The 12,820-nt window shown below is 34.3% G+C and overlaps 1 non-coding gene across 1 annotated transcript; it reads left to right on the top strand.

The window, feature by feature from the left end:
- The first annotated feature begins 1,348 nt into the window (after positions 1–1,348).
- On the top strand, positions 1,349–1,430 carry Trnas-gcu (transfer RNA serine (anticodon GCU)). The gene has a single exon. It is a non-coding gene; the product is annotated as a tRNA-Ser (tRNA).
- The last annotated feature ends 11,390 nt before the right edge of the window (positions 1,431–12,820 follow it).

Genomic DNA, 12,820 nt, shown 5'->3' with positions numbered 1-12,820 from the left:
TGTTACGTTACCTAATCATAAATTCATAAGACGAGCTCTATGATTATCTGTTTGAACTACAACAACATTCACAATACTCACCTTGGTTGAATTTTTTATTAGAAAGCTAAAAGTTTTACGACAAAAGCTCGGATCGATTGGAATCGATTTTGACAGTTCTTTTGTATCGATTGGAATTACTTATGTTATAAATTTGTAGGTTCACTAATATAAACTTAAAAGTTAAAATTAACTCATGTAAACGTTACTTCAAAATTCTGCAGAAAATCATGCATGAATTTTGTTTGACCTCCGTTCGAACCTAAAACGAAACTTTTTAGAGATAAGGGTTTGAGGAATTCCTTTTTATCCGAAAGTAATCCTGGCAAAGCTAAAAAACAATGGAATCAGACATTAAAAATAAAATGATTGTATCAACGCCTGCACATGCTCACTCCGAATAAAAAAAATACAATGAAAAATGTATGCATCACAAAGGGTTGAATGATCCAAAAGAAGACAAATCCCCGAAACTGCATCACGAAACCCCTGAAGGGGGAAGGATGCTGCACACACATTGAAAATAATTAATTTTATATCCCATAAATAAAGGTGGGTAGTGATCATAAATTTCCTCTGCAAATTGATAACCTTCGTGGCATTCCGCAGTAAACTACCCAATTTGTTGACCGGGAATTTTGTGGGTATTGACTGATTCCTGGGTTTACCTTACACAAAACTTTTTTTTTTATCATTGAACCATCAGTAATTATTATTATTGCGCCAAACCGCTAACGTTATTTACTTTTCTGTTTGGGTAATTTCGATAACGTCATTGTTTGTAAAGCACTGTATTTGATTACCTCGTAATTGCACCACGCTTGGCCTTCAATGATTAGAATACCAGTTCTTACTGAACCAACGTTGTTTGTTATTCTATAATTGTATCATACACAAGTTATAGCAACAAAATTTTCCATTGATGTTTATTATGAAAAAAAAACAACCATAATTGAAATTATCATTATTAGACCTAAAAGCTAGGTTCAATAACTCAGTCTCAAACTAAATAAACAGATGATAAGACTCGTTCAAGCTGACCAATAATTTATTGTCAGGGCGCCTTTTTGGTTTCCACGGGCACTAGAAAACATTCTCCGTCCACCACAAACTGGGTGGGGTACAGAAGCGCCAGTTGGTAAAGCAAAACGACTCTGGGCTATTTTGATAGTTTACAAGCCGCACAAATCATTTGTTATGATAAATACCTACCTAATTACAAAAAAATCGGCAGTAGTGTCAACGCAATAGTATACCCATAACCGGACAGATGAAAAATGCATGTCTGAGCCAGCGACCGGTAAACAGCGACGAGGTGGCCGAGTGGTTAAGGCGTTGGACTGCTAATCCAATGTGCTCTGCACGCGTGGGTTCGAATCCCATCCTCGTCGAGACTTTTTATACTAAATTTTCAAGGGAATGCAAAATTTAAGAGAAATATGAGGATTAAAGAAAAGGAAGAACATAAGCCGGTAAATATCATGCGTTTTTTTAAAACGATGCAACTGCTCACTTACAGGACTTGAACCCCCACAATCTCCGCTTTTTTTTCTTTTTATATTATTATGCGTAGTAGAAACAGGGAGAGAACATCATCAAAATTCGAGTTGCATTTCTTTTTTCATACTTATTAAAATACTTTTGTTCAAATTTCTGCGAAAAAATTGCAATGTACTTAAAATATATAAAATAGCTACTTAAGTCATCGTCCAAAAGTTTGGTATCACCCCGTAGTATGGTGTAACGGCCAAAAGTTTGGGTTCAGTCTCCTAAATCATGCATTTTCATTTCACGCGCGTATCTTTGTTGTCAAACAACGTATTGTTTATCTAGTAAGCTGATTTGGAAGCTAATGAGTTGAAATTGCTTTATGGATATTCAGTTGAAATATTCTTGAAGACTAACTTCTTTAGAACTTTAGCTTAATTTTCATTATTTCTTATGACTTTCACCAAATAGTCCGACCGTTAAAAAAAACATAGAAATCTGTTTTGACCATAACTTAGTTGTCTTACAAGTTATTTCAGATCAGTTGGGCTTATTTGAAAGCTTATGACCACCTGCACTTACCAACAAAATAGTTACTAAAAGTATAAATCTTAAAATCGTACGATTTATGTTATCACATCTTCAAACTCATTTCAAAACTAGTTCTGATAATAATCATTTGTAATATTTTTTGAGCTAAGTTTTCTAAATTATGTGCAATTTATAAACTTTCAAATAAGCCGATCCGATATGGAATAACTTGTAAGACAGCTAAGTTATGGTCAAAACAAATTTGCATGTTTTTTAACGATCGGACTATTTGGAGAAGATTATCCAAAAATGATGAAACTTTAGCTAAAGTTATAATGAAGATAGTCTTCGAAAATAATTCAACTAAATATACATAAAGCAAGTTCAACTCATTAGCTTCCAAATCAGCTTACTAGATAAGCAAGAAACGCGTGGAATAAAAATGCATGTTTTAGAAGACTGATCCCAAGCTTTTGGACGATGGCTTAAGTCGCTATTTTATATATTTCAGGAACATTGCAAATTTCTCGTACAAATTTAAACAAATATATGTATGAAAGTATGAAAAAAAGATTCGAATGCAGCTCGAATTTCGAAATTTGGTTCACCCCACCCTCAAATGATCGGGTTTGAATTTTAAGTTCGGTTTTTTTTTAAATGCAACAGCTTTTTGCTAAATTTAAGTCATATAAATTCAATATTAATATTTAGTCAAATACATTAAAAGAAGGTTTTGCTCACGATCTCTTGAATGAGATCTAAAGAATTCCAATATGACATAAGATGGCTGAGATATGGCTGAGCCAAATTTTCATGATTTTGAGGGGGTGATTCCAAACTTTTGACTGGCAGTGTATGTACCTGAAAATGGATTTCTGTCTGTCTGTCTGTTCCCTTCACAGTAAATATTTTGTTTTGATTTTCAGCAATCAAAATTTTCGCTGGAAGCCAGCAAATACTCTCCGTCTTGCTGATTTTTCCAGCACTTGATCTGCATTTCTGAAAACCAGCAATCGATCTGTCAAACTCAAATTTGTTTTTGTTTTTCAAGTTATTTCTCGTTGCACGATAAAAGTGTTTGTTTGTTTGTCGTTTGCAACGGTGCTGACATATTATTATATTTTCTTTCATATTCCAGCGAAGAAGCATTTTGGACCAAAGGTAAATTTTTTGAACACATAAAATATTTTGTTGATAAAACTTAGATTTTTTTTTCAGATTGAGCATGATGTCCAAGATATGACAGAAAGCGGTCTGGCGGATGTTATTTTTCTTTATTATATGAATTTAAATAAATTACCAACTATTTGTGACAACTATGAGAGTTCAATATTGAAATTTTAAATTGAAATCAAATTTATTTGGAGAAAAAACTGATTTCAAGTAATTGAGAAAGCTGGTTTCCAGCAATTTAAATAAATTCCTGCAATTGAATTTGAAATTTCCAGCAATATATATTGCTGGAATCAGTTACCAGCAATATATATTGCTGGAAATTATTCTGGAAAACCAGCGTGACAAAAACTAGAAAAAAATTGCTGCTAAACCTTTTCTTGATGTCTGGTAATTTGTAATTTTATTGAGTACATACTAAATTTCCGAGGGCGGAATTCAGCAAAATTTTGCCCAAATTTTACCAACTAGAAATTTAGCAATCAATTTAGCAACATTTTTCCGGTTAAATTTCAGCAAACAATGGTATAGTAAGCCGCCGGAATACTTCACTCAAATGTTTGCAAAAACCGGTGAAAAATACCGTGCAGAATTTAAACCTGCAAAATTTATTTCTTTTTCTAAGAAACTCAGGGTGGTTATCAAATTTCCAAAAATTTACACAAATTGTTTCACCATCACTTATTTATTTTTGTTTTTTTCTTCTTCTTCAGGGTCCGGCAATTGAACTGCTACAAAACTATAGGAGTGATTATTACTAAGTATACAAAACCGAGTTAGATGACACCTTGTCACCTTGTTAGCATTATGTCTAAGATGTCAGAAGATATTTTTGTTAATTTTGCAATCAAGTGTTTTTTTTTATAAAAATAGTCCTCGAACCTTAACGAAAAGCTTTGATTGCCTAGTTCCAGGCTGTGAAACGGTAGAAAGACATATTTCGTGAGTTGTCCAATTTTTTATTTTGTCTCGCACTTGGAAGATACCACCTGGAGATCAGAAGTACCCAAGTATAGTATGGTGGGGATCGTCAAGCTACAGTGGCGACACCTACCATGGTGAAGATCATCAAGATGCACCCTGAGAGAATTTCTATGCGTAGTAACACTAAATTGGCGATAGATTTTAATACACTGGATCAAAATCGCCGTCGGATCTTGGAAGATAATCTTTATGCTCAGCCTTACAAGTTCCTAAGATTTTAAGACCTCTAGTTTGAACTGAAGCAAGAGCGGGTAAAACGGGCGAAGTAGCAGTTTACGCGGTCCGCGCATGAAAAATTTGGAGAATATGTTTTGTTTTGATCAAATTATTTGTTAGTTCCAATATAGCACTTCAATTGCCGGACCCTGTAAATGTACCTATCACTTAACAACACTTTGTCACTTCAATTTTTTAAATTTTTCTACGGTGGGTGGACCGGATTGCTCCAGATGTGAAATTCTACCGTCATCGGCCGCGAAAGTTCCGTTCTGCCAGGACTTGGAACTGCCCCGGACATTTTGTGGCATTGATGCTTTTCCTTACTGGCAGCGGCGGAAAGTTCACTAATTTGAAAACCAATTGCTGATTCTTCAGTAAAAATAACAGAAACACAACCAAATGCTGAAAAAACCATTATTTGCAGCAGCAAAATTTAAATTGCTAAACGTTTCCAGCATTTTTTTTGCTGGAAGTCGAGGAAAAAATTTACTGTGTAGAAATCAGATTTAAAAAAAAACAACCATTTTTTTTAATTTAAAATAAGATTCTATGTTTATACTTCCATGGTAGTCATATTTATAAAAAAAATTGTTTGTAAATTTTTCTAGAGCGGCATATGTTAAATTTATAAGAACAAAATAAAACAGTTTCTGCCAATCCGTTTGACCGATTTTCGTCAAGTATTGGTTATCATCTTCATATCAGTTTATCGAAATACTTTATCTTTACGAGAAAAATAAACTTTTGGTTTGAATGCTTCATCGCTGGAATATGGTGTCGACGCATTTCGCGCGCAACGAAAAATTATGAGCAAATACAGAAACAAATACGAGTTTAACAGATCGATTGCTGGTTTTTCAGCAAGGAAGATAAAGTGCTGGAAAAATCAGCAAGACAGATAATGTTTACTGGTTTCCAGCAAAAATTTGGATTCCTCAACACACTAAGAATTTTATTCGATTTCCAGAAAAAAATATTCTATATTTAATTTTGAATTGAAATAGACATTTGATAGTGAATACAACCGGTTGTTTTGAAAGAAATAGCTAGTTTCCAGCAATCTGGATTGCTCATTTTCAGCAATTTGAACTGCTGGAAACCAGCATTAACTTTTGCTGACATTTTTTCAACCTATTTACGCCAAAATTAAAAAAATATAATAATAAGGTTTGTGGTTTTTTAAGAAAATCTGGACCAACCCCGTCTTAAGACTGGCGTGGGCATTCGAAGATTAAAAGGCCACCAAAGTCATCGATTCAGGGACGGTCCTAGAGTTGGCTCTTGGGGGGGGGGCGGTCTTGATTTTTCAAAAGTTCAAAAATCGAAGGCACGTAATATCTGGTGAAAAAGCGTAAATAGGGTGGCGAGGGGGGGGGGGGGGGGGGGTTAGGGTAGCCACTTTCGAATGAGTACAATATAAGCTGCACACTGCTCCTCCTCTCCCACTTCAATTTCCCTGAACAAAATCAGATGTATTTCGAAAAGTATGAAATGAAAGAAGAACAATGCAATCTTTTAACAAATTTTTTCAATATTTATAGAACAACCAGCAAATCTATAGGGATAAGTGAGGATACTTGATCCCTGGGGATACTTGATTCCTTAGCTATATCTCGAAACTGGAATGTCCTACAAAAATACAATGTTATAGAAAAATTTGCCAAATAGAGCAAAACAACAGTGCTTTAAGCTCGAAAAATTTTAACAAAATAATTGTTTGAGTAATTGAACTTTGTTTGAAAAATTTCACGACATGTGACATTAAGATCTTTTTTCATCACTTTAAAATGTTCGTTACATGGAAAAATTATAACCAAAATATTTGTTCTAATATATCTATCGTTCGAGCGAAACATAAACTTCATAATACCATATTTTCAAAGCAATGGAAAACTCTCGACTGTTTTTAGAAAAAGTTTTTTAAAATGTTGATTATGGGTTGAATTGATCCCTAGAGTTAAAAACGGTATATTCTTCTTCTGAATTGATCGTTATCATTGCTGATTACGAGATTACTAGTTTTCATCCGATAACTAATATTTATCCAACAAATGTCTGAAGAAAATGGGCTAATATAATTAATTTTCTCTTAATTATAGAAAATAGCGCCTTTAAGTATGCAAAGTTATTGGCGTTGAGACAAAGTTATCGAATTTTCTTCTTCTGTCAGTTATAAATTGTGAAATGAGAACAAACATGACCAAAATAGTCAATTGACATTCTATCTTGGGGTTTTGTTTGATTTTTTTTCCATGGATTAAGGCTTCCTGAATAAAGGATCAAGTCTCTTTCAATAGAGGATCAAGCATTTTCGAAAATATCGCTATTTTTTTTTTACTCCAACGAAATTGCATTTTGTTCTACGGTTTCAAGTATCGTTCTAATTTTTGGAGCAAAGAAACTTGAAATTACACGCTGTCAGAAAATGTAAAAGAGTGCGAGTTGTCATTTTTTTCCAAAAAGATATGGTGAAAATAACAAAAGGGGATCAAGTATCCCCACTCTCCCCTACTGCAAAAAAATGTTAAAAAAAGAAAATTGTAATAATTTGTATATCTGGTAGTTTGAAATTGTCACTCTAAATATAAATTAAGTTGAAAATAAGATTATCAAAATCAGATACTAAAGCATGAAGCTTCTGGAACTTAATTTAAATTGATTTGCTCTTGAATTTCAGGTTATAATAAAAAAAATCAATTTTAATTGTACTAATACAAATGAAATAGCGATAAATAAAATTTATAATGAAAGTGAAAAATCGTCTAAATCAAAGCAATCGAAAGCTTTGATTCAGTTTATTTCTTCATGTACCTAGGTACCTATTTATAATTCCAAACTCTTGAAATGATATTGATTTATAATTAAAAAAAAAACCAAATAGCTAAACTTTCAGATGTAGAGTGTCAAACCTAAAACTGGATTTTTACTTAAAATTTCAAAACTTTTAGCTGAAAGCAGTTTCGGCGATATAATTGGTTATATCTTGAAATCCAGCAATATAATCAAAAAGTCACAAAAAGCTCTTTCGAATGTAAACTTGACGGATTGCCTTGTTGCCGATAAAATAATCGACTGATTACGGGAAAGTTTAAATCCACAAGGAAAAAAATAAAACATAGACAAACTAAATTTTTTACTAGATTTTTTGTCAGAAAACTAAGTAGAGTTTAATCGACCAATGATAACTGATGAAGCAACTGACCTACATGAACAACAAATAATTATTTTGAATCTAAAAATTATCTTTTATTCATTCATCGATGCAGATTTTAGGGAAGAATGCCACTAAATGGCTAGTACAGATTTTGTTCCTGAAAAAACAACGATTTGAAAACAATAAATTTAACTTTTTTTCTCAATTCTATAATTTTGTTTTCCAGAATTCACGATAAATTACTCACAGTTTTCAGAAAAATTGATCATGAAGATAAAACCTTTTTTTCTAAATCTTTATGATACTATACACTTTTGCTAAAAAGTGCACAAATTTTTTCAATGAATTTGAACCTTGTATTTCCAAAAGTTAAACCGAAAAACAGAGCAGACAGAAAAATATAAATTTGCATTCATTATTGTTGTGAATGCAGATTTTGAATTTTGATGGTGAATTTAAATCTCTTTCTCAAAACACCAATTCCTTCATATTGAAACAGCTTTTATTAATATTTTTTATTCCTTTTTGGCTTAAAAACTCATAGGGAACGCAATTACAAACACTGCCCGAAAATTCTTCTTCTTCTTCTAACGCATTAATTTGAATTTAGAAATCTTTAGAAGGTTTTCAAAACTTAAACTCTAACTATTAAAATTTAAAATTTTCATATTCAATTTCTGTTTGGTAATATGAACTTGAATCTTTTTACGGTCGTCCATTATATGAATGCATGAGGTGATAGATATCAAAACAAACTAAATTAAATTTAATCTTATTTTTTTTGGAATTTCTTAATAAAGGTTAGTTTGAAGTTTCATAATAAAAATTTGAATTATGTAAAATCGAGGGAGAGACTGGATTTTGGAATGAGTTAGACATTACTTTGTCAAGATTTAAAATTGTCAATAAACCAAATGTAAACGAAACAAAAAACAGAGAACCTAAAATTCTAATTTATATTTGAATTTCAGATTCGTCTCACTTAGCTTTTCATTCTTGAAGTAAAGTTTTATTAAAATATTTCGTCCCGATTCCTTTAGTTTTTAAGATATTTTGAATCACAAAGAAAAATCCTAATGAGGAACTTTCCGTTGTCGAATCTTCCTTGAAATGGATTTCATGCGGCTAAACATGTTGTATATTACGATTGAATTTAATATTGGTTTTCAAACAGAAAGATTAGAAGGTACCAAAGGCTGTCAGTTGAAGTCACACGTTTCTTAAGTGGAAAACTGATAACTCCAATGAAGAATGTGACTACAATTAAAATTTCTTACCACTAATAAGGCTTAACACTTAATATCCAAAGGTATATTTTTCACTTCTTAGAATGACCATGAACTTTAAATCCATTAAACATGATAGTAATTTCTGAAAATTTTGAAGAAATTGCCAATCTAATGATTCCGTACATATGTTTATCTATAGTTTAATTTTTTTTATTGTTTTCTTCTATCTGACCGAATAAAAAAGAAACTGCATGATAAAATCAATGCATGCAATCAATGTATGACTTCAGGAGAAAAAATATTCAAATACACGGTGTTATAATTCTCATTCCATTAAAATAAAAACATAATGAAGAATTGAGAAGCTCATATTTTGAAACAAATACAAAATTTATAACAATTTGCTCATGTAAATTCAGGCATATGAGGGATATAAGTGACAATTAAAAAAATGTCCCTACATTTCATTACCTAGCTCAAATGTTAAGTAAATAAATGGCTAGCAAATTCAAAGTCAACACTCTAAGTAAGACTTTGATTGGTATAATTCGGTCCAGAGAACTGCAAGTTACAGCTGCTTGAATTTGGATAACCAAGTTTTCTTCAATCTTTACCCTTTAAGTGATAAACAAACTTTTTCGTTGATTAAACACCACCACGGAGTGGACAATTTTGGAAAATTCAAAAGCACATCTGCTAGGGGAAGTTCAAATTTTAAAGAAATTCGAGCATTTACGGGTATTTTGTAACGGTTTTTTGTCGCTTGGGGGGGGGGATTATCACCCTCCTTATAGGACCGTGCCTGTATCGATTAGTATCTGAGACGTATCAGAAAGTAGTAAAGGTATTGATTGATGGTTCTACTTTTACATTCGCAACGGAAATTTACCGTATATCTGGTGATTCTAGTGTTTGCATGGCGACCGTCATAAGTTGATTTGTGCCGATTGAAAAATAACATGATAAAAATGTCGATAAATATGCAGATTGTTTCGAAAGGCCGCGTTGATGAAATCCTGCTGGAAAGTATAATTGTCTGATAATTTTCTGACTACTATCGTACAGGACGGCAATCATTTTAGAAAGACGATTGAAGCATAATTCACTCAATCATGTTAGTGCTGCTTCAATCGCCATTGTGATTTCTAGGGTTCCACATTTATCATATCGCGAAATTCACACCTTTAAATGGGCTATCATTACCCAAAATGACTGTCATAAAAGACTTTTCCCGAGACACTTTTTTTTTTTGCGAACCTGTAAAGATAAACATACGCCGCCTGCACAAATTAACACCTCAACCCTCAGGATTACAAGGGTGCAATAACCGTGCATTGGGCACAACAAAGGACAATTTGACACACCCCATTTGGCAACACCCTCACGAAAACGTGCAGCAACCCTCGCGTTCCTTGCGCGTTACCATAACAAATCCCGTTTTGCGTTATTGGATCTAATGAAACTCTCATTTCGATATGATCCAAATCTTGGCTCGGCAACCCCTCGTCAAGATTGTTTCAGATATGTTTGTGAGGGGAAAAATCTTTGAACAAGAAACGAAAATCATTTCTCAGGGGATAAAACATCCATTTGTACGATTTACCCCTCCAGTCAGCAGCCCAGGTCCACGGGTTGGGATTTGGCTAAAAGGAGCGAACCACACACACCGAGTGCTGCCACGTGGAGGGTTAAATGAGATTATGGAATCCGGCACACCATCGCTTCTTTCGGAATAATGGTAACAAATCTGGGTACAAGAGAAGAAACCGTCCGCGTCCGTAGTAACGAACGAAAAACAACATCAAACGGAAAAACAAACGCTTGTAGGGCCACGTGTTCTTTCCGCAGCAGCAGTGGCGGTAGCAATTTTACTCCCCCTTCTTCCAGACGAGACCGAATATGCTGACAAATTATATTTCCGAGGGGTTTGAATTGACCTTTAATTAAGTGGCCTCGCCTCGTGGCAAAATTGCCGATGCAACGGCAGGCCATCCCCTAACAGTTCGAAGAACAGGAAGTAATTTCATTGAATTACGATAGGGTTCTATTGTTTTTCCTTATCGAATTTGAAAAGCATCGTTATCTAGCAGTTGGGATATGACTTTGAAATCAACACACGAAGAACAGACGTACAGGTTCTAATAAAAAAAAACCTTCAAGAATGTGTGTAAAATTTCAAATGCCATCATCAAAAAATATTTAAAAATTGACTTGAAACAGTTCACTGAGTCGATTTGGGGACATTTTCGAATTTCTCAAACCCTGGAGTCTTAAAAGCTTCGTTTTAGTTTAAAACTCATCCATGATTTTTTTCAGAATTTTTAAGAAACGTTTACGTGAGTAAATTTGAACTTTTAGCTTTTTATGCGAAAATTAAATTTTTTTGTAATGAAAAATCAATATCATTTTTGTTTCTTCTGTGAATCCGAGTGGTGCTCATGGTTTTTGTGCCAATTTAAAAATTCTCTAATGAAAATTTTCCGCTGAACAACTTTGTTCAAGACCGAAACTTGTAACCGGTTGGTTACAAATCGTTTGATTTTTGTTTTCATTTTATAGTTTTATATATTTAGCTCTAGAAAATTCATGTTCCTTGTCGAGTCTTACAACAAGATAGCACCACAGTAGGCTACATTTTACTGCTGGCTGCTGTCAATTAACAGAGGAGGCAGAGGAGGAAAGAAAAAGAGAACATGGAAGGCGAAAAGGAAGCTTGCTTCCGTAAAAATCGCGCTCTTCTATACCAGGCGTCCGTGAGCAAAGTCCGTGTTGTTCGTGGAATTCCAAGGAATTCGCCCGGAAACACCGGTTGGCTTCCTCATGGCTCGGCCCGCAGATCCTTTAATGTGGTCTCGCGCCTTACCGTAAAAGACCAGCATCATCGTCCTCGGGTTCTGCGGAACCCTATAATTCCTAAGGAGGACTTCCCTTCTCGGCCTGTCCGGATACGGGACACTCTCGTGGGCAGGCCGATTAACAGCCAACGAAGGAAGACGCCTGCAACTACCGAGTCCAGCAACGCCCGCTGGCGCCGACGGTTTCGGCACCCCGTCGATACGCCATTACATCGACGGCCCTCCTGCTTCCGGAATTGGATTTCCGGAACTGCGACGTCGCGACTGAACAGCTACAGCAGCAGCACATCACGGTTAGTAAGCCAAATACACGCCACAAATTACACAGAACATTGTTTTATACACACAGACAACACGCCACATAAAAACGTTAATAAAAATCACAATTAACATGAAATTTCCGATTTGTTGTATTTTATCCGTAAAAGTCCTTGGTTACCCAGTAGCCAGCCGGCCTTGAGGTTCCGTACTCTTAGAGTACCTTGCCTTGGCTGGTCTAGCCGCTGCTAATTTATCCGTAACAAACTTCATATATTATTAGACAAAAAAGTTATTAGCTGTTTTACAGGGATATGTGTTATAGCATTGAAGAACGAAAAATTCAATTGACTTCACTGCTGATGCATCGCTTAGTATTGCATGAAAATTAGCCATGCATTACCTTGGTAGGCACTCAGCAGTGATCTCAATTGTGTTTATCGTTTTTCAATGCCAAAAGACAAATCCATGTAAAACAACTAATAACATTTTTACCTAATAAGATACGAAGTTACCACTACCCATAATGACTGGACACTCGATTTCGTTGGATGGATATTTTTTAACAGTACGCAATATCGATTCCAGAGTGCGCATCGATCGATTTTAAGAAATGCTATCCCAGTTAGAAAGTGAAACCCAACTTTAAAACCCAACAATGATAAAATTGGGCTAAACAGTTAAATTTTTCCTACTTTTGTCAATTTCCCAGGTTCACAATACCGACGTCACCTACCGTCGGTATTGGGAACCTGCCAAATATGTCAAAAAATAACCAGAAAATTGTCAAATTTTGTATCTAAGTATCATGTCAGTGTGATCAGGGAGGTTACGGACTTCAACAAAGATGTTTAAAGGAAAATTTCCATTAGAATTTTTTTTTAAATTGA

The sequence above is a fragment of the Uranotaenia lowii genome, chromosome 1 (assembly GCF_029784155.1).
Source record: "Uranotaenia lowii strain MFRU-FL chromosome 1, ASM2978415v1, whole genome shotgun sequence".
In the NCBI taxonomy this organism is placed as follows: Eukaryota; Metazoa; Arthropoda; class Insecta; order Diptera; family Culicidae; genus Uranotaenia; species Uranotaenia lowii.
The sequence above is the reverse complement of the archived record's forward strand: the minus strand, read 5'-3'. Positions and strand labels throughout refer to the sequence as shown.